Source organism: Canis lupus, chromosome 31 (assembly GCF_011100685.1).
Source record: "Canis lupus familiaris isolate Mischka breed German Shepherd chromosome 31, alternate assembly UU_Cfam_GSD_1.0, whole genome shotgun sequence".
NCBI lineage: Eukaryota > Metazoa > Chordata > Mammalia > Carnivora > Canidae > Canis > Canis lupus.
This window is the reverse complement of record NC_049252.1, coordinates 27453640-27477176: the sequence shown is the minus strand read 5'-3', so window position 1 is coordinate 27477176 and position 23537 is coordinate 27453640. Positions and strand designations below refer to the sequence as shown.

Sequence of the window (23537 nt, the reverse complement as noted above, 5' to 3'; positions counted from 1 at the left end):
CATACATCACTTTACAACATCCATTGACTGGAGCTAGTCACGTGGCCATGGCCCCTGCAGGGGAAGCTGGGAAATGTAGTCCAGCCAGGCAGTTCTATTGCTACCAGGAGGAAGGGAGGGCAGGTCCTGGATCGTGGTCAGTAAATGACATACATCCCAATGAAATAATAAACAAATATTTCATGTTGTCATAAATCTCTAAATAAATAAATAAATAATAATAAATAAATAATAATAAATAATAACAACTGCAACTGTGAATATTTCTCAAAGCGAAAAGAGTTTATTCATGATCTCCTGCCCTGGGGCCTCTCTGTGGCACCTGCAAGGCCTTCGTAGCCACTTGGTAGCATGGTGTTTCCAGAAGGGATGTACCCTTTGTGCAGTGGTCCATGAGCCACATGTTACCTGGTCCTGATGTTCTTCACTCAAGGCAGTAAAGCCTTCAGAGGTCCTGAGCTACACCATGATCTCGGGGCAAATTGAGAAGATGGAGTTTGAGATGGGACCTCCCCCTCTCCACTGTGTCTCCAAGGCCCTGATCCTGCGCACGGGGAGGTGCAGCAAGACTCAAATGCCTCTCTTCAAAACCAAGTCTTCTGCTTCTGTCCTGAGCCTTTCTCTATGAGGGAACCAGGCAGCTTTCTCTCCTCCCATCTCTCTCTCTCTCTCTCTCTCTCTCTTCCATCACTCCTTCCTACAAGTAATAACCCCAAACACCTAGGGACAGCAAACCAAAAGACCCCAGGCAATTGGCAAGATAATCCATTTAAAATGTTAGTTTGTGTTTGTGCTTCTTTTTTTTTAAATTTTTATTTTTATTGAGTATAATTAACATACAGTTCCATTAGTTGCAAGTATACAACATAATGATTCAACAATTCCATACAGTGCTCAGTGCTCACCACAGTGTGGTCACCATCAGTCACCAAACAATGTTTTTATGGTCTAATTGACTGTATTCCCCATGCTATACTTTTCATCTCCGTGACTTATTTATTCTGTAGCTGGAAGTTCATGTCTCTTAAAACCCTTTATCTGTTTCACCCATTCTCCCACCCACCTCCCCCTCTAGCAACCACCTGTTTGTTCTCTGTATTTCTCTGTATTCAGAGTCTTGGTGGTTTGTATATTACCTGTTACCCCCATTTCCAGCAGGTGGCCAGGTTTTGTAATTCTTCACCAGAAAAGCAAGCTGGGGCCCAGGGAAGGTGAGTGAGGGCATCCCCCGAGCCACAGACAACACCTAACACAAAAGGTTGATCACTGTCCCTAAACTCTTGACATCTTGTCCAGAGCCTTTCCAGTGGTGGATCAGAATCCCACTAGAGTCCCCACAGGCACTCGGGTTTCCACAGCAACTGCAGCACTGTCCTCGGCTGTCCAGGCCCATGCCTCACAATGTCAGAAAAGCAGGCTGACTGTCAGCAGGGCGGCGGGTGTCCTGTGACAGTGGGGAGGGAGAGCCAAGGCATCGCCTGAAGGGTTGGGATGACAGCATGAGGGCCAGAGCAGTGTCTCTGCAAGTTCAGCTGCTGCTAAAAATGGCAGCGGAGACAAGGTTTGCAAAGTAGAAGGACATTCAGATGGAGACTGGCCTCCTCCCCCTTCCCTGGGGCCTGTGAGCTGTCTGTGAGCTGCATCCGGCTGGTGCCATTCTGGGCAGCCTGACATTCCTCATCTGTGCCTCTCACTGGGCCTCCTAAGGAGATGGACAGATGAGCAGATGGGTGAGGGCAGCAGCAGGGGCACAGGTAATAGAGGGAAGGAACAGGAGACAAGAGAGAGGAAGGGAAAGAAGCAAGAGAAGGTATTGGGGAGGGCAGGAAAAACAAGAAAGGAAGGAAGAATGGAGGAAGGGAACGGGGGTGGGGTGGGGGAGTCCTATTAACTCAGTTTAGGGGCTCAGGCATTTCCAACTCAAATTCCTTCTAATCCCAGTTGTTAGGGGTTAAATTATAACACTCATCCTCACCACCACCACCACCAAAAAAAGAGAAGGATATGTTGCTGTCCTAATCCTGAGTTCCTCAGAATGTGACTTGATCTGGAAATAAAACCATTGCAGATGTAAGATACCATAGAGTCCACTTACTCCAATACGACTGTTCTTTTTTTTTAAATTCAGGTATAATTAATATACAGTGTCATTAGTTTTAGGTGTAAAACATAACAATTCAACAACTCTGTATATTACTCAGCTCTCATCTTAATAAGTGCACTCTTAATCCCCATCACCTGTTTCACCCACCCACCCCGACCTCTCCTCTGGTTACCTCCAGCTTGTTCTCTAGAGTTAAAAGTCTGGTTTTTTTTTTTTCTGTTTGATTGTTTGTCTCCATTTTCTTTATTTGTGTTTCTTAAATTCTGCATATGAATGAAATCAGTATGGTATTTGTCTTTCTCTGACTGACTTATTTCACTTCCCTTTATGCCCTCTAGTTCCATCCATCCATTCATATTGTTGCAGATAACAACATAGGTGTTTCTTTAAAAAAACACAGAGACAAGGGGAGAAGGCCAGGTGAAGAAGGAGACAGAGATTGGAATGACACTGCCACGAGCCAAGAGATGTCTGGAGCCACCAAGAGCTGGAAGAGGTGAAGAAAGATCCTTCCCCTACAGATTTTGTAGAGAGCGTGGCTCTGCTGACAGCTTTGGGCTTCTAGCATCCAGAACTGTGAGACAATAGATTTCTGTTGCTCTGAGCCACGCAGTTTATTGTACTTGGTCACAGCAGCTCTAGAAAACTGGAACAAGAGATTCTGGAATGAGGATGGGGAGCCCTTGAAGAAGGTGACCCACAATGGAGCTGACTGATTCTGGTCAAAGGTAGGTGGCTCCATGGGGGTTGAGTTGCCATGGAGAGGGCCCTTGGTGAAGAGCCTAGGGCAAGGAGATTGGCAGGTGATGGGACATTCACAGCTCATGAGGCTGGAGTAGTCAGCAGAAGATGATTCTTGCTGCAGGATGACTCCTGGACACTAGAACAGTGCCCCTTGTAGTGGCCGTGTTTTCAGACTCCTTTAAACTCCCCTCCACGTGTCTACCCACATTACCTCTACTGAAAGCTCTCATCTTCCCCTATAGATCTTTTGTGCCCAGATCTGGAAAATCCTTGGTGGGCATTAAAATCAGAATACATCAAAGTCCACAGGGGGTGAGAAATACAAGCTCTTGTTTCTAGGGCATTCCTACCTAGGGGAACAGGGAGGGTTCTTCTTCAGAAAAGTGTACTTGCTTCTTGCAAGAGAAGGAGTGCCTGTATTCCAGCCTGGGAATGATTTTCCTACTCACCCTTCTCCGCCCCCAAGGGCCAAGTGACATATCTAAAAAGAAAGGTTTGCAAGGAAGGGAGGAAGAAGAAGCAGGTGGTCTGCTTCTTGCAAATCATCCACAAAAATTGTGTCTCTCTTCAACCTGTGGTCAGGAAAATGATCACAGGTTGAAAATCCTTGAAATTTCATCTGGGTGGGAGCTCTGACTTCAGGGTTTTTCAATGTCCTTCACTTTAACAGACCCTGCTTTTAAAATGGGTTTAAAATGAAAACCTTTCTGAGTAAGTGAAATTGGCAGGGGGTTGGGAGGTATGGCAGCAAAGGGGACCCGGGATTCTGAGCCTTCCACATGCCAGGACAAAACAGGGTATTGTCATTCTTTCTCCATCAGAAATATTTATGCTACAAAATGTTGTTAATTCTACAAGAAGTATTAACCAAGCTTAGTAGAGCGTTCTCCATAAAAACTGATTTAGGAGGGCTTTTCTCAAAAAGCCGGTCTCACCACAGATCAACTGAATCTGATTCCTTGGACAACAGAGAAAAGGGACCTGATGTTTTCTCAAAGATCTTCAAGCGATGCTAGTGCACTGTGAAGTAAAGACCAATGGTCTGAGGTCTGTAGACAGAAAGCTAAAGAGAGGAAGAGCTCTTACTCAACAACATGATACCTGATGGAAAGGAAATACAGACCCCACACTTCCCAGGTGGAAAGGGTATTCAACTATCCTGAACTCCAGGTTTCCTTTTTCTTTTCTTTCCTTATAGCTTGTGCATCAATAGTCTCCCTGGTTACACAGGGCTGAAAGATTGGAAGGGATGGTCCCTTAGTTTGCAGCACAGCGCTTACTGAATGGGAGCAAGCTGGCCTGCGAAGCTTCATGGAGACAGTTGTTTTTCCACATGTACAATAAACCTGATGATGCACCTAAGGCTCATTCTGCAGCTTAGAAACTGAGAATATCCTCTAAACCAAACCCCAAACCAAATAAGTTTAACTTGCAGAAGCCCTGAGCCCTTCAATGACCATAAACATCATTTACCCTGTCCAAGGGTGCCTATCTTATTAGCAATGGGTCTGGGATTCACATGTATGACTCAGTCTCCTTGCCCTGTCTCATAGCAAGGAGGGGGAACAAGAGTTGAAAAGTCAGACGGCAACAAAAAATAATTCAAAAGGATCCTAGACATTAATGTAAAATGCAAAACCATAAAACTAAGAGCTAACATAGGCAAAAGCTGACATGATTTAAGGTATAGCGATGCCTCTTTAGATATGACGCCAAAGGCACAATTCATGGAAGAAAGAGTTGAGAAGCTGACCTCATTAAAATGAGAACTTCTGTTCTACAAAACATAGTAACAAAAGAATTAGAAGATAAGCCACAGACTATGGAAAGGAGTAAAGGATATTGTAGGGTCCTCACCACCAAATAAATAAAGATTTTCTTAACCAGAGCACATACAGAACAGATGGAAGTCTGGTCCAGAAAGTTGGAATAACCTGATCAGGACTCTATGATCTGTCTCCTCAGCTGTGCTCTTGGCCTTCACAGGAACTGCCCTAGTTTGGATCCTTAAGCCTCTGGACTATTTCACCTATGCCATAATTGGTCTCCTTAGCTCCTGTATCGTTTCCATATAATATTCTATATCACCTGCAATATTCTAAAATTGCATTAAAAATGCAAATCTAATTATGTCATTTCCCTGCTTAAACTTCTTTGATGGCTTCTCACAGCCTAGAAAACCAGGTCCAATCCGCTTAGCAAAGCACTGGAATCCTGGTCAACTTTTAACTCTCATCCTCCATTGCCCCTACATCATTACCCTAATAAGCTCTAGGCAGATGAAGACATTAGCAATTCTCAAAATGCTACAACCTCACACTTCATTACCTTTGTATGTGATGCTTACCCTGCATGTGAAGGCTCATCCCTGCTTTGTCCTTCTGCTGAGTGGATTCAGCTCAGTCTTCAAGGACTGAGGCTCAAGATGTAGCTCCAGTGTCCCATATGTGGGAAGCTAAGCTTCTTTGAGCCCCTGGGCAAGGTCAATCACACTGGGAATGGAGAGAAGTTAGCAGACCTTGGAATCAGACACATCTGGCTGCAAGAGCCCACCTTGGCCACTTACCAGCTGGGTGAACCTGGGCAATTTCTTATGCCTCATTTTTCTTAGCAGGACAGAGCTAATTATACCTCCAACATAACATTATTATAAAAATTAAATATGATAATATATATAATTCCTGACACATAAAAGATATTCAGCTCATGGAACTATCATTAAAATGATTACTCTGTGTGAGTTAGGGTAAAGCTAAATTGCTATAACAGAAATACTCTCAAAACATCTAGAGAAAAGAAATGACCTTTGCTTAATAGGGATTTTGGTAATGTGGGTGCAATGTTTGTCAAAATTCAACAATTATAATTATACAATAACAGTTTGTGCCTTTCATTGTATATGAAGTTTTCTTCAAGAGAAAAAGAATTATTAAATTCTAGTTAATAATACACATGCTGAAGTACTTAGAAGTCTGCAATATACTGTGAATTATGTTCAAAAAGAAGGACTGATGGCTGATCGATGAAAAGATGGGTAAAAAGATGGATAGATTTGGAATAATGAAGACAAATATAGTGAAATGTTAGTGGAAGAATCCAGACTGGGAGCAGATGAATGTCCATTGTATAATTCCTTTAGCTTTTCTATGTGTTTCGAAATTTTCATAATAAAAATAAACAGACTCCATCACAAAATGGTTTTAAAACTATAGTTGTTTTTTTTCCCCCTTCAAGTAACAGAACCAAAGTGAGTGTGCCAAGTGTGTGGGCAGTTCTGTTCCATCTGCTCCTTCAGGGGTGCCAGGCTGCTGGGCAGCAACTCAATCTCTTCCAGGTTGTCTAGTCATTGCTCCATCATTCCCGAGATCCAAGGACGTCGTCTTCATTTGTGGCCAAAGTGGGACCGCTGTGTCTCGGTTTCAGGAGGGAGAAAGAGTGAAGGAGGTATGTTCACCTCTTAAAGCCTAGACCCAGGTGTAGACAGCGTGACTTCTGTGTATATTCTGTTTTAAGAACTGAGTCATGTGGCCCTATGTGACCAAGAAGGAAGACTAGAAAATATCTAGTTCTAAGCTCAGGAAGAGGCTGAAAGAACTCATTTCTCCCACCCTAGGCTCTGTGAGAACATTCAGGAGGCCATTTATTCTGAATTATAGTCATTTGGAATCCCCAGTGGACTGCTTTAGGACACAGTATTTTACATATCTTGAAATTTCCAAAACTAAACATGGGGCCTGACATGACATAGGTCTTAAAGAAATGTTTGCTGAATAAAAGAGTTTGTGGAATAATAAATAGAAGAGTTAATAGTACAAGGTGAAGAGTTAATAGTGCCTTCTTGGACCATACATTTCCCAGGATGTACCTACTTTTATCTGTGGAAAGCAAGCCATCTCTTGATCTATAATACGCCAACTCATTCAGGGGCACTGAGGTGGCTCAGTGTGTTAAGTGCCTGCCTTCGGCTTAGATCATGATCCTGGGGTCCTGGGACCAAGCCCTGTGGTGGGCTCCCTGCTCAGCAGAGAGTCTGCTTCTCCACTTTCTATCAGGCTCTCTCAAATAAATAAATAAAATCTTTTAAAAAATATGCCAGCTCATTCAAGTCAAGCAATTCTTTATTAATTTCAGCCTCCCTCCTATCTTTTCTCCTCCCTCAAGTTTTATCTTCATGAGAGACAAGAATTACTATTTTCCAAGTTTACCCAACAATATTAGATGACCTGGAAGGAAAATATTTAAACTAAGAATAGAAATGATTTTCCACATTATTAAAGCACTTAAGTAACACCAGTTTCAATTAAAATAATGTGAAATGACATAGGAAAATTGTCTTCCCATTACAATTGACCCATAAGATGTCTATTTGGTTACCATTTTTAAAAAATTTATGTAAGTACTTGGAAGTAATATAATTGTTTTTCTTCCACTATATTCTGTAATTCTGTCATTAATTTATATGGGGCTCTTTGCCCATTGATTCAAATTATTGTGGTTTTACTGCACTTCTCCAGCATTTAATCTGAGACTTAAAGAAACATAATACTGTTGTAGATGGCTTTTTGCTCAAGTGTTAATTGGATCACCATTGAAAAAAATAGAATAGGAAATCTAATGTTCTCTCTTGCATATGATGGATTTGTCTTATAAAAGCTGCAGGACTGTCTTTTCCAATTCTCATGTCATTTCTTTTTGTACAATTCAGGGACTTCCTGCTTTTTTGCATTTACATCAAGACCGCCACATGTAGTTCTGTGATAAGTCATGAATTTCCTACATTCTTTTGGCTAGATCTCCTTGTGTCTGTATATTGGAGTTTATCTGAGCAAGTTGGTGTGATATGCAAATGTTGGCATGAAGATATGGTAAATTCTGATGGTTCAGGAATTGATTGTTAGAAGGAGAATCTTATTTGGATAGGTATGAGCCTGGGGTGTGTGCCTGACCAAAAAAGGCAGTAATACAGAAATGGGAGATATTTTTATAAGAAGATAAATAGAAAGAGGGATGGTTTGAGAATGAGGCAGGGATGCCTGCAAAAGTCAGTGGTATTAGGAGACTGTTCTAAGCATGGGGTAACTTTGAAAACACCTGTTAATCAGGATGAGAATAATAATGCAATGTCCTCAAGGTTTGGGATGAAGATATTTGTTGCTTCTCATGGGAGTTCTGGCCAGGTAGGTTAATGCTGGTGTTCCACTTTTAGAGTTGCAAAGTTCAGGGTCCCCAAGACCACCCTCAGTTTTAGTAATTTGTGACAAGACTTTACAGAACTCAGAAAAGCCAAACGCTCTTGGTTATGGTTTATTACAGCAAAGGATATTGATTAAAATCAGCCAAGGGAAGAGGTGTATAGGCCAGGGTCCAGGAGTCATCAGACATGAGTTGTGCCAAGAACACCTTTCTCTAGGATACAATATTTTGTGTGGTGACAAGCAACAGATTACTACTAACCAGGGAAGTTCAAGACTTACTGTCTAGAGTTTTAATTGGGACTCATCCACATGTCTGAACTTTGTCTCCAGCTAGTCCAGACATCAAATTAATACCATATGGTCCGAGACCCTCTACTATAAATCACATCATTAACAAAGACCCTCTGGCATGGCTCAAGGCCCCCAGGTAAACAAAATCACTCTTATCAGTCAGGTCGTTCCAAGGACTTAGAGGTTATCTTCCAGGGGCTGAGGGCAAAGGCCAAACATTTATTTGACAAGGTAAATCTTATATTGCACACAGGTGTCTTTCTTGATCAAGGAGGCCTATCATTTGATCCCCAGGGAAGATCAAAGGATATAATATGTGTCAGAGGATCAGATAGAAACTCAGCTGTTCTTTATCCAAGGGGAAATCTCGGGATTATAACAGGAGATAAAGCCCCAAAACCTGGATAGGGAAATGAGCAGACATGATGGCGGCAGGAAGGTGGTCATACCCAGGGCTGAGAAACCAGGAGCTTCTTCTTATCGGGTGCTTATCCTATGATCCTTGGATGGATCTCTCTAATAAAAAAAAATCCAAGACTAGAGTGGCCCAACTGGAAAAAACTTTTTAAAAATCCAATGAAATAAGTATTTGGATTCACATTAGTTATGACAACTAATTTGAGCACCTGAAAGTTTCCAAGTTATATATAGCTTGACCTGTTTGTGGACCAGATAATTATATCCATAATAACTGACACTCCATGTGTGCCGATGGTCAGGCACAGAGCCGGGGTGTGGGGACAGATTATAGACTTCAAATGGTACACAAAGAGCACAAGCTTCCTTTCTCATTGGGGTGGGAAGCAAGAGTGACCACAGGAGAGTCCACGAGTCTTCAAGAAGATTGTTCACAAGCCCATGAATAGCAGATTCATGCCTATCCTGCCAAGAAAAAAAATCCAATTCATAACCGAACTCCTCCCTTACCTCTCAGACCAGGTCATATTGGGTTTAAATGGGAGTGTCTAGTGTCTCTAGTGTCTAGTGTCTCTAGAAATCACATGGAGGATCCTTATATAAAGACTTTGGCAGAACCTGTAGCCAACACATTTATTTAATCAATCAATCTGTATTTAATATCTATTGAACACCTTCTATGTGTTCATGGCAATAGATTGAGTTTCAGGGATATCACCTTAAAGCTTACCCTTACTCCCACTCTTAAGGAACATATGTATTGGGAATGCCTGGGTGGCTCAGTGGTTGAGTGTCTGCCTTTGGCTTAGGTCATGATCCCGGGGTCCTGGGATCAAGTCCCACAATCGGGCTCCCCACAAAGAGTCTGCTTCTCCCTCTGCCTATGTCTCTGCTTCTCTCTGTGTGTCTCTCATGAACAAATAAATAAAATCTTTTAAAAAAAGGAACATATGTATTGAACATTCACTAAGTCCTAGGAGTACATTCTCTTATTTGTCTGGGGTCTATATAGATTATGTGTGGTGTCATTTGCCCCGTGAAAGGTAGTAGTTAGGATCTAGTTGTCTCTTTACTTCCTCTTCCTGGATCCCATGGATTTTAGAGCTTTGGAGAAGTTCTAGAAGCCCTGGTGAAAATGCTAGTATGGGTGATCAAGAACAGGGTTGAAAAAATCAGCATTATAGCCAGTACTAAAGTAACAACTAGAGACTACTCTGATTGTAGGGTTCATCCCATACAAGTTGTTAAATATTTTGAATATCATCCTGGCTGGATCCTCTCCTCATCTTTCCCTTTCCCAATGCTTTCTCTTCTCAAAGAGGAGTATGATCTTCCTGATGGACAAAGATGGCCTCAGAGGACACTTTCTGGAAACTTCCACTTCTCTTCTTGGATGATAATTCTGCACACACACACAGACCCCGTCTGTGTCCTAAAGGGGTCAAGACCTTGGATTGACAAGACCTAAGGATTCACCTCTGGACAATAGGCAAATCTTCAGAATCATTTCACTGGTTCATTCTACCCCAGGGCACAGTGTGGTGTTTGGTTCTGACAGGGCTCTATTGTGTATGAGAAACTGTTCTGAAATCTCCTGACAAGAAACTAAGTCATATTACATTGCACTGTATGGGAAATCCACACCATTTCTCTCTCCCTAGCGAGGTAATCACTGCCAATTCACGGTGCTATTGTGAAAATGAGTCATTTGGGGGCATGCCAAAATGGCCAAAGAAAGGAGGACAGCAAATTGGCCCAATGGATTTGGTGGCATTAAATAACACAGATTTAAACACGATCTACTTTGTGTTGTCGTGTCTTTAATCCTTGCTGAGAATGCTGACCAAAGAAAGACATTACCTCGATTTGTGACATTTGGTCCTGTGGTTATATTCCCTTTAAGATTTCTTATTTGTCACTGGATAATATATACACATGTTTAAAAACTCAAAATGGTACGAAAATGTTCCCATTAAGAAGTCATGTTCCTAATCTCTTCACATCCACCCTCCTCCAACAGGTAACCACTTTTGTATCATTTCATATTTCGTTATGCAAATTCAAGTGGTGAACCTTCCTCTTTAAGTTAGGAGGATCCTACTTTAGACGCTAGAGCTCGCTTCCCCACTACAAGCTCATCGTAATAGATGCATTCCCAGCCTTCCCAGCACCTGTGGTGACGACATATGATCTAGGCTCAGTCAATCAAAAGCACTGTCTCCATATCTTGAATCAGAAGGTGGTGGCATAGCAAAGCAAGCATGGGGGAGAATTTTTTTTACATCTCATTTCCAGACACGGTGGTGCTAGTGGTTCAAACTGCAGCTTCTTGGATGGATCCAGGGCCTGTGGGGTCAATATGCATATGAAGGCATTTGCAGAACCAGATTACAGTAAGTCTAATGACTTAAATTTCCGGGCTCCTCACCTGAATGAGCCTCTTCCTAGGACCAAAAGGGGGTTCCTGCAATCTATTCACTGTTTTTATAGAATCTGCAAAAGCAAGCTATTTTAACTGTAATTGGTTAAGACCACTGATCCCTTCCGCTCCAAATACCCATTTGTCACACTTCCTTTTGTTTTGCATGGTGTCAGAGAGGCTGCCACATTTTGGGGAACAAGCTAAAGGGAATCTGGGTTAGGATACATCTAGTTTGGGTTTAGTGTGACACATTTATGTGCTTCATAATTACCTCCATAGTCTTTGCTAGCCACCCTAAGGTCAGAATGCTGCCAGGAACATTTCTACCACCCAGTGCCCATTCACTGAGCCTCACGAGATGAAAGGGCAGGGCCAGCTTTTATACTGAAGTATGGATATGTCTTTAGAGCCAAGCCCTGGGATTATGTAGAGAGTGGAGGACAGCAAGATTCAAAATGCACAGAGCCAGAAGCCGGTCTAGGAAAATTCTCCTAAACCTTCATGGCGCAGATGAAACTCAATAGATTTTCCCAAATCTGACAACAATCCCACAACTTTTCATGATGTGGCCAGTGATGGCTGTGAACTGAAAGGAACTTTTAAAAATTATAAGTAATATAAAACAAATTTGGATCTCAACCAGGCGACCACGTTTACATCTGATGGAATAAAAGTGGCACTTTGTCTGTGAGGTCTTCCTCTCTAAACCTACCATCCTGGACTCACCAGGAGAAAAATATTAGACAAACCCATATTGAGGGACATTCTACAAAATCTCTGACCAGTAGTCCTCAAAACTGTCAAGGTTACCAAAAACAAGGAAAATCTGAGAAACTCAGGGTCCGGCAAAGCCCAAGGACACATGATGGCAAAATATAATGTGTTATCCTGGGTGACACCCTAGAACAGAAAAAGGAAATTAGGGAAAAGCTAATGAAATTCAAATAAGTGCAGAGTTCAGTAAATAGTAATGTATCAGTCAGTGTTGTTTCATTAGTGGCAACAAATGTAAATTGGAAAATGGGTGAGAGGTCACAGGAATTCTTTGTATTCTCTTCACAACCGCCCTATAAATCTAAAACTACTCTATATTAAAAAGACCACCTTAAAAAGACATTTAAATCAGCCATGCTAAAAGAACAAGTGACTTATCTCTTCTTTCTATGGAAAATATTATACAATTAGGTTTCATAACCCTGTTCTTCAACAACCAAAAAGGAAATGGAGAAGTCTATTGCAGCAGTATGTCAAGCAAAAAATTGAAAATATTAGAATACTATGTAGTATTTCTAAATTTTGTGACATTTATGGTATTTATTTTTCCCCTCATCCTACATATTTACTTTTGTGCCTAATTTTCTGTTTATGATTTTATATCTTTTTAACCGAGAGAAAAGATGATCTCAAGTGGCCTGTGGGCCCAAAGCCCCTGGATTTTAATATTAAATATTTTAATATTAAATTTAAATATTACTCCAACAAATCCCTTTTTTGCACAAATTATCCATGGGTTATTTCTGCTGCCTGTAAATAAGAATTTGACAAAAAGGTTGAGCATCTTTTAAGACAGTGCTTCTAAGCCCTGGCTACACATTAGAGTCCTCTGGAGTGGGAGGGGGTGGGGGGGTTAAAATATACTGATGCTCAATATCAGAACAATTAAGCCAGCATCTCCAGGCATCAGTAGCATTTCAGACTCCGCAGATAATTCTAATATTGAGTCAGGGTTGCAAACCATTGAACAGAGTCTGGTCTCCAAGTGCTTCAAATCAGGGATTTATACTATGAGTCCTGATTTTGTGCCCATGGTGTCCTAGGCATGAGGGATGCATAGAAGTATGAAATAGACCATCAAGGAGCTTTCTGTCTGGACATCCTACACTGGCATTGAGTATCTGTTTTTTTCTTGAAGGAGAGGCTGAAAAGAAAATTGAGTTCAGACTGCCTGCAGAGAGTAACATATGAAATGTGTCCAGGATAACTGTGCTTTGCTTTATCACATCTAAAGGGTGTTGAGAGTTTCTGAAAGAGTGTTCTACGGATTCTCAGAAGCGTCCAACGAATTTGCGTCTATGAAGAACCTGCCATCACATCTCTTAGATTTGACATTAATGAGGGAAAAGTCAATCTCACATGGCCTGTGGGCCCAGAGCCCCTGCCCTCATGGAAAAGAAAAGCAAATGTACTAGCATCCCACCAGCAACTGTGGGTGTTGGGAAAACATAAAGGAAAAAATAAATCTGCTCACAATGGCAATAAAAATAAACTACCGAGGGGGGAAAGTATTTGGGAGCTAGGATCAGAATACCACAAAATTTTACTGAATAAAACTCACTTTATAAGTAGAAAGAACAGAGTTGGGAAAGCTTACCACTGAAAAATTGTTTATTCGTCCCAAACTAACTGCATTACTCATTAGAACTTTAGCCTCTATCTCAATAAAGTTATTTTTGGAATTTGACAATGATTTCCAAGTTGATTTAACAGAATGTGTGAAATGGGTCAGTTGTTTTTTTTTTTTTTTTTTTTTAAGAAGGAAGGGAACTTGTTTTGTCAGATATTAAAACAGATTTTTAAAGTGACAAAGATATAAAAGGCCTGACACTTAGAAACCAATAAATAAAGAGTAGAATAAAAACCAAAGAAACAGCTCTGCTTATATATAAGAAATCAGGAGGTAAAATAAAAATAGTGTTCCAATCAGTGGGGAAGGACGAATCACTCGATACATGATTTTGAAATAACTGGCTAACCATGTGGAAAAAATCAAGCCAGACCCCCTCCTCGTAACACCCATGGTAATAATGTGCATATGGGTTATATATTTTTTAAACGCATAAAAGTCTTAGAAGGAAAAAGAGGTAAGATTTTATGTAAAGTTGCAATAGGAAAAATGTTCTAAGCATAACAGCAAAGGGAAAAAAATCAATAAAACAACATATTGGGAGAAATGATTTTAAAAAATATTTTACTCTTATAAATCTAAAAATAGCATGAAAGGTAAATTACATCTGGGAAAACAGCTGTAACATACGACAAACACAGGGCTTAATATACTTAAAACACAAAGAAAGTGGACAGACAGTAGGAAAGAGGCAAATGGTTCAGCATAAAATAAACAGGAGAGAATAAGAAATACTCTTATAGTAAATAGAAATAGCCAAGTAATGTATGAGAAAAAGGGTTCAGCCTCCTTAGTCAATAGAATATATATGAAAACCAAGAGAAACCACTTTTTGCGTAACTGGGTTTAACAAACAGAATATGAAGCTAAGTTTTCAGCCCCCAAAATACAAACTGATGTGCCATTTCTGGAAGACAACTTAGCAGTAGGGCTTCAAAACCTGGCAAAGATGCATATCCTTTGGCTCAACCATCTCCTTTTGGGGGAGTCATTCTAAAAAATGATGGCACCAAAAGCACAAAGAGATAAAATTAAGTACGTGTCTAGATGTTAGCAAAGCAAAGCAACCTTCTTTCTTTTGAGAGTTACTTATTTGATGTTTCAAAAAAGTACTAGAGTCATCATCATAGACAAACCAGGATCTTGTGGAGCCTCCTTTATAGTTTACGATTGTTTTTATTTACTAATTTGAATTGGACAAGGGAACAGGGTGGGAAAACCCATGAATACTTTTTTTTTTTTTTTTTACTGTTTCAGTTATGTTGAGATGTCAACTACACTCTGTATAAAATGTTCAACTATGGCTCTTCACATCACCAGCACTTTTCCTGGAAAGACTTTTTTTGATACCCATGAGCAATATCCTATAGATTATTATTATTTTTCCCGAAAAATATGTTTTTTAGCCTTGTAGTCTGACATATTATATTATTCTTTTATCCTTGTTTTTTTAAGTTCAAAATGCTTGCTTTTCATGGAAGAACAAATTGTGCATTTCTGGAGGGCCCTTATAAATGATTTAAAATCACTGTTTAGCAAAGATTTAGTGTAATCATGGTTACAGAGCTAATATTGATTTGTTTGCTTTGCTGCTTGACCTCAGCTAAGATTTCTTGTGGAGGAAGACAGAAGGGGCTAGTGTGGGGAGAGGCCTTGGCCAGAGGGTCTCTGGAATCCGAGGGTCTCTGGGTTTGGGGTATGTGGAGATAATGAAGGACAAAGCATGGCAGGCAGAAACCAGTGACCTCTCATCCTAGGAGAAGTCACAGTATGGAGGGCAGAACACAGGAGATTTACCTTCCTTCCCTCTGTGACTTTGACCTTGGCCTGCCCCTTTCCTCTTCAGAGGGTTCAGAACATGGCAGAGAGCCAGCCCAGAAAGCATGCGGCAAAGGACGTTCATCCAGTAAGAAGTGGAATCCAGTGAAATAGCAAGGCTTGGCTAACATTTCCTAGTTTTCCTATCACTTCCCAAGGGTTTCCTCACTTCACACCCTACTTTTCTGAACTTCACTTGGAGGAGGAGGAAGACAAAAGGAGCCTCTGCTTTGACCCCAGATTGGAGTGCGTGGTGTCTGGGAGACGACACCAACGTGGGCCCCCTGCTTGCTGTCTACACATCCAGTGTTGGCCACTGCCAACTGAGTGTGCTCCACACTGTGTGTTATCCTCAAGAATCCCCCTGCAGGTACTGTGAGGCCCACACCCAGGCTGGGGGAGCCCTGAGCAGCTGAGTCACCTGTCCTTGGTCACCAGCCTCGCTGGCTCTGCCCAGCTCACCTCACTCCTCTGAGCATCCAGTTGAGGCCTGTCCACTCTCACGTGACTGCTTACAACTTCCCATTCTGTGGAGGCCAAGGATATCCCTCAAGTTCTTGGAGTGGACTACAAAGACAAAATACCATTGGGATCTTCCAGCCCCAGCCCAGGGCACCTCTCACACTCCACCGGGCCTTAGACATGCGCAGCTTGGTCTGTGTTACAATGACCAGAACCATGGGGACCTCCCCTCCTTCCACATGGTCTCTGGGGCTGCTCAGGTTGAGGGATCTCCCCGGAAGTTCTGGAAGCAGCCGGAGAACTGAGATCAGCCCCTCTAGGATAGTCCTAATGGGTGTGCAGGGGAGTTGGAGGCCTCTGCAGACCTCAGCTAATTTTGCGGATGTCTCTAGCACCTTCTTGGGAAAAGTCTCAGGAGCAATCACATCCTTCAAGCAGAGGAAGGATGAGGGCTGATGTTTACTAGGTTTTCTCTCACAAAGGTGATCGACTTGGCAACAGCTGAGGGCAAGGAGTCTAACCACTCATGGGGCAGCTGAAGGACCCTGGAATCAGGCTGGTCCAGTCCCCTCAGTAAAGGGTGGAATGGACACTTAGAAGCAGCTTTTTGTTTTTTGGGGTTTTTTTGTACATAAAAACCCTTTATTGATATTTTAGGAGGGAAGAATGGATAACATCCTCCACCCCAATTAGATGGCCCCTAATCCTGTGTGGCTGGTGTTTTTAGAAAAGGGGGAAATCGGGACAAAGACACGCATGCATGCACCTGCACAGGAGGAACATTATGTCAAGGTGAAGGCAGAGATGGAGAGGGGCACACGTCCACAAGCCCAGAAACACCCAATAGGGCCAGCAAGCCACCAGAAGCCAGGAGAGAGGCCTGGAACAGATTTGCCCTCACAGCCCTCAGGAGGAAGCAACCATGCTGACACTTGATTTCAGGCTTCCAGCCTCCAAGACTGTCCAACCATCAATCTCTGTTGTGCAAGCTCCCCAGGGTGTGGGACTGTGTGATGGCAGCCCGAGCAGGCCGAAATGTCACCCCAGAGCTCCTTTCCTCGCCGCCAGTGGGACAGGCACATGCTCTTCTCTGGGGACAGTGGCCTATTTTGTACCTCATTACATGAGTGCAGGCAGGAGTCCGGCAGCCAAAGGGTTGCTTGCTGGAGACAAAGTCCTTCTCAAAATGTTCCGAAGTGGAGCAGCTGTCTGCTCCAAGCCTCCTGGTGGAAACCAGCCCTCCTGGGCCCTGGGAGCCTGAGCTCTGGTGTAGGTTTAAATTACTGCCACATCGGAGGAGTGTGGCCTTTTCCCGGTCAGTGGTCAGAGCCCTTCTGCTCTGATCAAAGCACCCACAGGGCCACGAGGACAAAGCAAGGAAATAGAGAAAGAGACATCCAGAAGGGCTGGAAAGCCATGAAAGCACCCCCGCCCCCCACTAGCTCTGCCAGACTCCAAATGACCTGCTTTTAGGACGGGGCTCCCCTTTATCCAGACAATGGCTTAATTCAAGCCAGTTGGCTTCCCTCCTTGGCCCAGGGCTATGCCAACAGTGTGTAGGCTGAATGCACCTTCAAAAACCAGAGACTATAGACCTAAGCATCATGGTGTTGAGCCCTGGGGGAGGACCCAGGAGGAGAGACCCTTGGCTCCAGCATTAATTCGCTCACTGATGCCTTAGTAACAAACAGCATCCTTCCAGCACTTACTCTGCATCAGGCACAATGGGCATTTCCTGTGTTTTATGCCTTTTTCATCTTTCAATCGTTCTGGAGGTAGGTTCTTTCATGGTCTCATCTTACCCATAAGGAAACTGAGGTGCAGAGGGTTGAGGGATTTGCTCAAGACCACTGAGCAAATAGATGGTGGACCCAAGCCACTGTGCCGAACAGCTTCCACCTCTGCTGTGTCCTATTCACTTGGGGCAGACAGGGGATGGGGCGGGGGGAGGACTGGGAGGGGCTCCTGATGTTCTGAAGACCCAGTATTGGCATTTTGTGTCCCTCTGGAGGCCACTGGCCCTGCAGAACGTAAAATCACACCCTACGGAGGTCGAGACTCATCCAGTCCCCATTTGTCTCACAAAGAGGCTGAGGTCTAGTGAGGTGACTGACTGGCCCCAAATCCCAGAGCAAATTAGTGGTGAACCAGGCCAAGAGCATCTGTCCTGGTTTCCCAACCAGCGATGTTTGTTAAATACTATGTTCTGTCTTAACGAGAGGGAGTGCTCCTCTTCCACAGTCTGGCAGATTCATAAAGGATGCCGAACAACCCATTCTGGTCACTAAGACGGTGATGTACTTGGTTGGCTTTGCAATGACAGATCTTTCATGGAAGTTTGAAAAGCAGGGCAGATACTGTGACTTCCAATTGGGACAAGCATTCAGCCCTTTGTAGGCAGACTCCCTTGAGGAAGACCAAATGTAGGTTGAAATATCCCAAGACCATATTCTAGATGTGGAGTTGAGTGAACTAACCTTTTGCTAAAAGTCCATCAGTCCTCCTATATTTATTGTACCGATCACTGATTAATGTCAGCTGAAGAGAAGGGAATCACAACACCATGTTCAGAGATAGCTCAGAGAGCAGATATCAACTGTTGGTGGTTCTTGAGACACACCTACAAAATCTGTCCATCCATCTGTACATCCACCCATCCAACCATCTATCTGTCCATCTATTAGCCCATCTGTTCATCCATCCATCCATCCATCCATCCATCCATCCATCCATCTATCCCCCTACCCATCCATCTATCCCCCATCCATCCATCTATTCCCCCATCCATCCATCTATCCACCCATCCATCCATCAATTTACTGGGTCCTTACTTTGTGCAAAATATTCTGCTAGACCTTTGGATTTACAAAAGAACAGACAAGTTCCTTTCCTCAGAAAAGCTTGGATTCTAGTAGAGTCAGATTGGAAACCTGTAATTATAATTCCATGTATTCAGAAAGGGAAATAGCCAAAGGGCTGAGGAGGCTGGAGAGAGTTTATTGGAGGGAGTAATGGTTAATTGAGTAAGAATTTGCTAGGTAGAAAATGGTGGAGAGGGAGCACGTTCCAGTTAGAGAGGCAAGGATGAGCAATAGGGTGGTGTGGCTTTGGCAGGTAATGATCATGACCCTTGCATTAGTTGAACTTCGAATTGTGTTTGCAAGGTACAGTGTTGACAACTCCTGTCTCGATCAATTCTCCAGCAACCCTATAAGGTAGGGGAGGGCGATGCCAGGAAAGGAAATGTGACATTTGTTCGGGGTAGTGGCACAGCACTAAACAGCTAACATCTGTCGATATTAGCTCACTATGTACCAAGCTCCCACAAGAAATCCATGAGACATTGGCTCTACTTCCTGGACTAGAAAACTGAGATTTAGAGAGGTTCCTGAACTCACCCAGGGTCACACTAGCTGGCGGCAGAGATCTGAACTGGACCTTCAGAGCCCAGTCCAGGTTACACACATCCATGGTCTCTCCAGGTGATGGGACAGGATGAGCTTGGATGATGGCATTGGTAGCAATCCCAGTACTGGAGTCAAAGCCTTGAGTCTTCACTCCCTTTTCTACTAAATGTTCCCACGAGTTGCTGTCAAAGCAGCAGACAGGCTGCCCCACAGAGATGGGAGTCGGGAAATCTGCATCAACAGAACACTGTAGGAAGGGGCCTGTGCCTCCTTGTCTTCATGTTTTATGACCACCACCCCCTGCTTGCGTCCTCCCAATGCCCCCAGTCACCCACCCAGTATCCTGATCGCTTTCTTCCCAGTGAAGACTAACAAAGTTCCAATGAAATGTGAGGTCAAAAAAAAAAAAAAATGAGGTCAGCCCCATTCGTCATTCTCAAATGCAGGCAAACGAGGTCTGGTGAGGCTTGTCAGAGGGAGGGAACCCCCAGAGCTGGTGGTGGTTATAGGGTCAGTGCCTGATGGTGGGTCTTGGGTTCTTTTCTATCTTACTTACATTTTGCTTTGTAAAATGGGTCTGCAGGTCAGTATCAAACTGTGAAGCCACCAGAATATTAAGACCAAGATATTCATATATCTCTTGATAGTAAGCATTTTGCACTTCAACAGGCATGGCTAGGCCAGGTCACTAGTCTTGTCAAGAGACCCAGAGGCTAAAAAATGGACCCCCTACTCCCAGCTTTGGAACTTGAGGAACTGATGGTAAAAGTCCTGAGGGTGGAGAATGGACCTTGGTCTGATCTAGAGGCTTAGAGGCCATTCTGGCAAACGATTTCTCAAAGGATTACCTGCGGCAGAATTGCTCTAAAGGATGGTTAAAATGCAGGATTCTGGATGCAGACACAGAGACATGGAATTTGGGGAGATGGGCCTCTGAGAATCTACATTTTTAACAAATTCTATCCCCCGCCATGCCTCCCACACTGGCCACAGTGACACTGCTCCCGGGTGACTGTTTATCCCCAGCTCACTATTTTGACTTCACATCTCTCCTCCTAGGGGCCAGGAGCTCTGAGCATGGGATGGGGATAAGTGGATGACATTTGATAACAGATAGATCATTCATTTATTACAGAGCAATGTCGTCCACATGGATTGCTGGATTCTTTAGGATGTGTATTAGGGTTCTTCAAAGAAGTAGAACCAATAGGATATACATACAGATGGATGGATGGATGGTTGGATGGATGGATGGATGGATGGATGGATGGATGGATGGATGGATACATAGATACATAGATGCTATCTTTCTAAAGAGATTTATTTAAAGGAATATGCTCATGCAATTATAGGGGCTGTCAAGTCCAAAATTTGTAGATTAGGCTGAAAGACTAGCCAAGGGGACACATGAAAACTAACCATCAGAGGACGCTTCTTAATCGATTTAATCTACCTACCCAAGGTAGACCTGTAGGGAAAGAACACTTGTTGCATAACACGCAGTAGCATAATTCTACAGTTTATGGCAACAGCTGACTTCAAAGAGAAAAGCACCCCACATCTGCTGCCAGATAGAATCTGTGTAAGCTAGTCAAGGCAGAGGGTCACCTCACTAATAAGAATCCCGGGTTCAGCAAGCAGGGGCCTTTCATAATCCCAAGGGGGTTTCCCCTCTCATCTTGCCTCCTGGCAGCCAATGCTCTGATCTCAAAATGAGCACTTTAATTAAGGTGAGTGTTTATAAGAACCAAGGAAAAGTAAAGCCTGTGCCTTAATTACTTGGTCTCCAACCAAATAATTTTCCCCTTGTATTCTTTCTTTCTTACCAAGAATTTTTAAACAGACGAGCAGAGGGCGGGAGCAGGGGGTGTGGTTGAGAGAAAGTTAATGAGTTCATTAGGTTGTGATTCTCAACATGGGTCTGTAAGTTCCCTGGGAACCCCTGTTATTATTACTTATAAACTGGGTGTGTGTGTTTGCATGCGAGTGTCATTTTTTATGTGAAGACAGTCCACACTTTAATCAGATTCTCAAAAGGGTAAGTGACTCCCCAATAGGTTAAGAACCTCCTTACAGAGTTTGGGAAGATAATAGCACCTCGTTTAGAGAACAGTGAGGTGGGTGATCAGCCAAGAGCCACTAAAATGCAATTTTTAGAAAATAAACTTTCCCTTTGAAGAGCAGATTTAGGTTTGCAGCAAAAATGAGTAGGAGGTACGGAGATTTTCCATACACCCTCTGCCTTCTGCCTCCATGCCCCCTCCACCATCAGCACCCCCCGCTGAAGGGACCTTTGTTATTATCCATAAAGCTGCATGACACATTATAATCACCCGGTGTCTGCAGTACACCGTAGGGCTTGCTCTTGGTGTTGTACATTCTGTGTGTTAGGACAAATGTGTAATGACATGTATCCATCATTAAAATATCACACAAGGGCACCTGGGTGGCTCAGTCAGTTGAGCACCTGACTCTTGATCTCAGCTCAGGTCATGAGGTCAAGGTCATGAGATTGAGCCCCACGTAGGGCTCCATGCTCAGAAGTCTGCTTGAGGTTCTCTCTCCCCCTTTCCTTCTCTCTCTGCCCCTGCACCTTGCCCTCACACACACACTCTCAAAAGTAATAAATACATAAATCTTTAAAAAAAAAATACACAGTCATTTCACTGCCCTAAAACTCCTCTGTGCTTCACATACTTACCCTGTCTTCCCTCCAAACCCTGGCAACCACTGATCTATTTACCGTCTCCATGGTTTTGCCTTTTCCAGAATGTCATATACTTGGAATCATACAGTGTGTAGCCTTTCCAGAATCGCTTCTTTCACTTCGTAATGTGCATTTAAGGTTCCTTCATGTCTTTTCCTGGCTTGATAGCTCATTTCTTTTAAGTGCTGAATGATACTCCATTGTCTGGATGGACACTCACCTGCTGAAGGACATCTTGGTTGCTTCTGAGTTTTAACAATTAGGCATAAACTGGCATGTGCGTGTTTTTGTGAGGACATACGTTTTCAGTCCCTCTGGGGAAACATCAAGGAGCATGATGGCTGAATCAATATGAATATTATAGATTAACGAGATTTTCTTTAAGCTTTGACTTGCAATAGAGCAGCAATCAGCCCAGTGGACTGAAAGTAGATTGCCCATTCCTGAGAGTGGAGAAGCTTCTCTGTATGAGACAGTAGGTTCTCAGACTGTCTGGGCAGAGGGTTCTGAAGCTTTGTGACCCAGGTTCAAATCACGCCTCTGGCACTTATGGGCTGTGTGACCTGTGCGAGTTACCCACCTTCTCTGTGCCGGTGTCCCCTGGTGTAAGGTGGGAACAATACTAGTGGCACCTGCCTCGTCGGGCTGGGAGGTCTATGTGAGTCTGCACATGGAAAGGGCTTAAAGCAGTTCTTTGCACAGCATAAATGTTAGATGCGACCCATTTGGTGGGCAGTGGGTGGTGGTCCGTGGGTGGGCCTAGGAATCTGCATTTTCCACAAGCTCTCCTGGAGATTCCATCTGCAGGCACACGTAACCGCATCACTGTGAACACAGGACTAAACCCAATGTGCCTGTTCAGGGCACGGGCCCTGTTTTGTATGTCAGCACCCAGGGTGCACGAGGGCAGGATGCAATCCAGTGTCTCCTGGCAATGCGGTGGGAACCAAGGATGAGCAGAGCATGCCCACAGAGACACGGGGCATGCCGGCAGTTCCCTCTGGCCCTGCTCGGGGCCGCACAAAAGGCCAGTGCCTGCTGTCTCTGCTGGAGAGCACTTTCCCCAGCTGCCACCTCCCGGCCTCTTCTCCCCAGACACCACAAGTCAGCCAGACCCAGGCCCCTCCCACGAAGACAAGCCACACAAATGCCATCAGTGGAGAGCCAGGTGCACAGGAAGCAGCACCTCGGTCCCCAGGCCAGGAAGAGTGTCACCAGTGTCTGGGCAGCCACTGCCCTGTTGGGTGACACAGCAGGAAGGCCAAACGTGGGTCCAAGGTGGAGGTTTGCCGCAAGGACAGTCATAGGGGGCAAGAAGGAGAGCATGGCCACACTGGCAGTGGATTAACCCAAAGGTAAAGAAACAAGGTCTTCACCCATTCAAAGGGACCGCCTTTGGCTCAGCATTGCTTTGAAAACAGGGCCCGCGTCCACATGTGGACATCAAGTGGCTCCCACTGTGAGGGGGAGGTGCCCCAGAGGGCCTGGGACCACCGCAGAGAAGCAAGCTGCGGGTCCTGGTGCTAGCAACCATCATGACTACAATCTGAGGCACCTGGTAGTGTG

General features: G+C 43.7%; 1 long non-coding RNA gene across 14 annotated transcripts in view; it reads right to left on the bottom strand.

Moving 5' to 3' along the window:
- Nucleotides 1–23537, bottom strand: part of LOC119867052 — a 62575-nt gene that overhangs the window by 33834 nt on the left and 5204 nt on the right. For 2 of the 14 annotated variants that reach the window (XR_005382277.1, XR_005382284.1), the window contains exons 3-5: nucleotides 15858–15962; nucleotides 5196–5340; nucleotides 316–2047 (exon numbers count right to left, since the gene is read on the bottom strand). The exons of 1 other annotated variant lie outside the window; for it this stretch is intronic. This is a non-coding gene — a long non-coding RNA (uncharacterized LOC119867052). Of the gene's footprint in view, nucleotides 1–315; nucleotides 2048–2399; nucleotides 2887–5195; nucleotides 5341–6096; nucleotides 11098–15857; nucleotides 15963–23537 lie in introns of those variants that run through there. 11 more of the 14 variants (XR_005382275.1, XR_005382281.1, XR_005382282.1 and 8 more) reach the window with 9 other exon arrangements.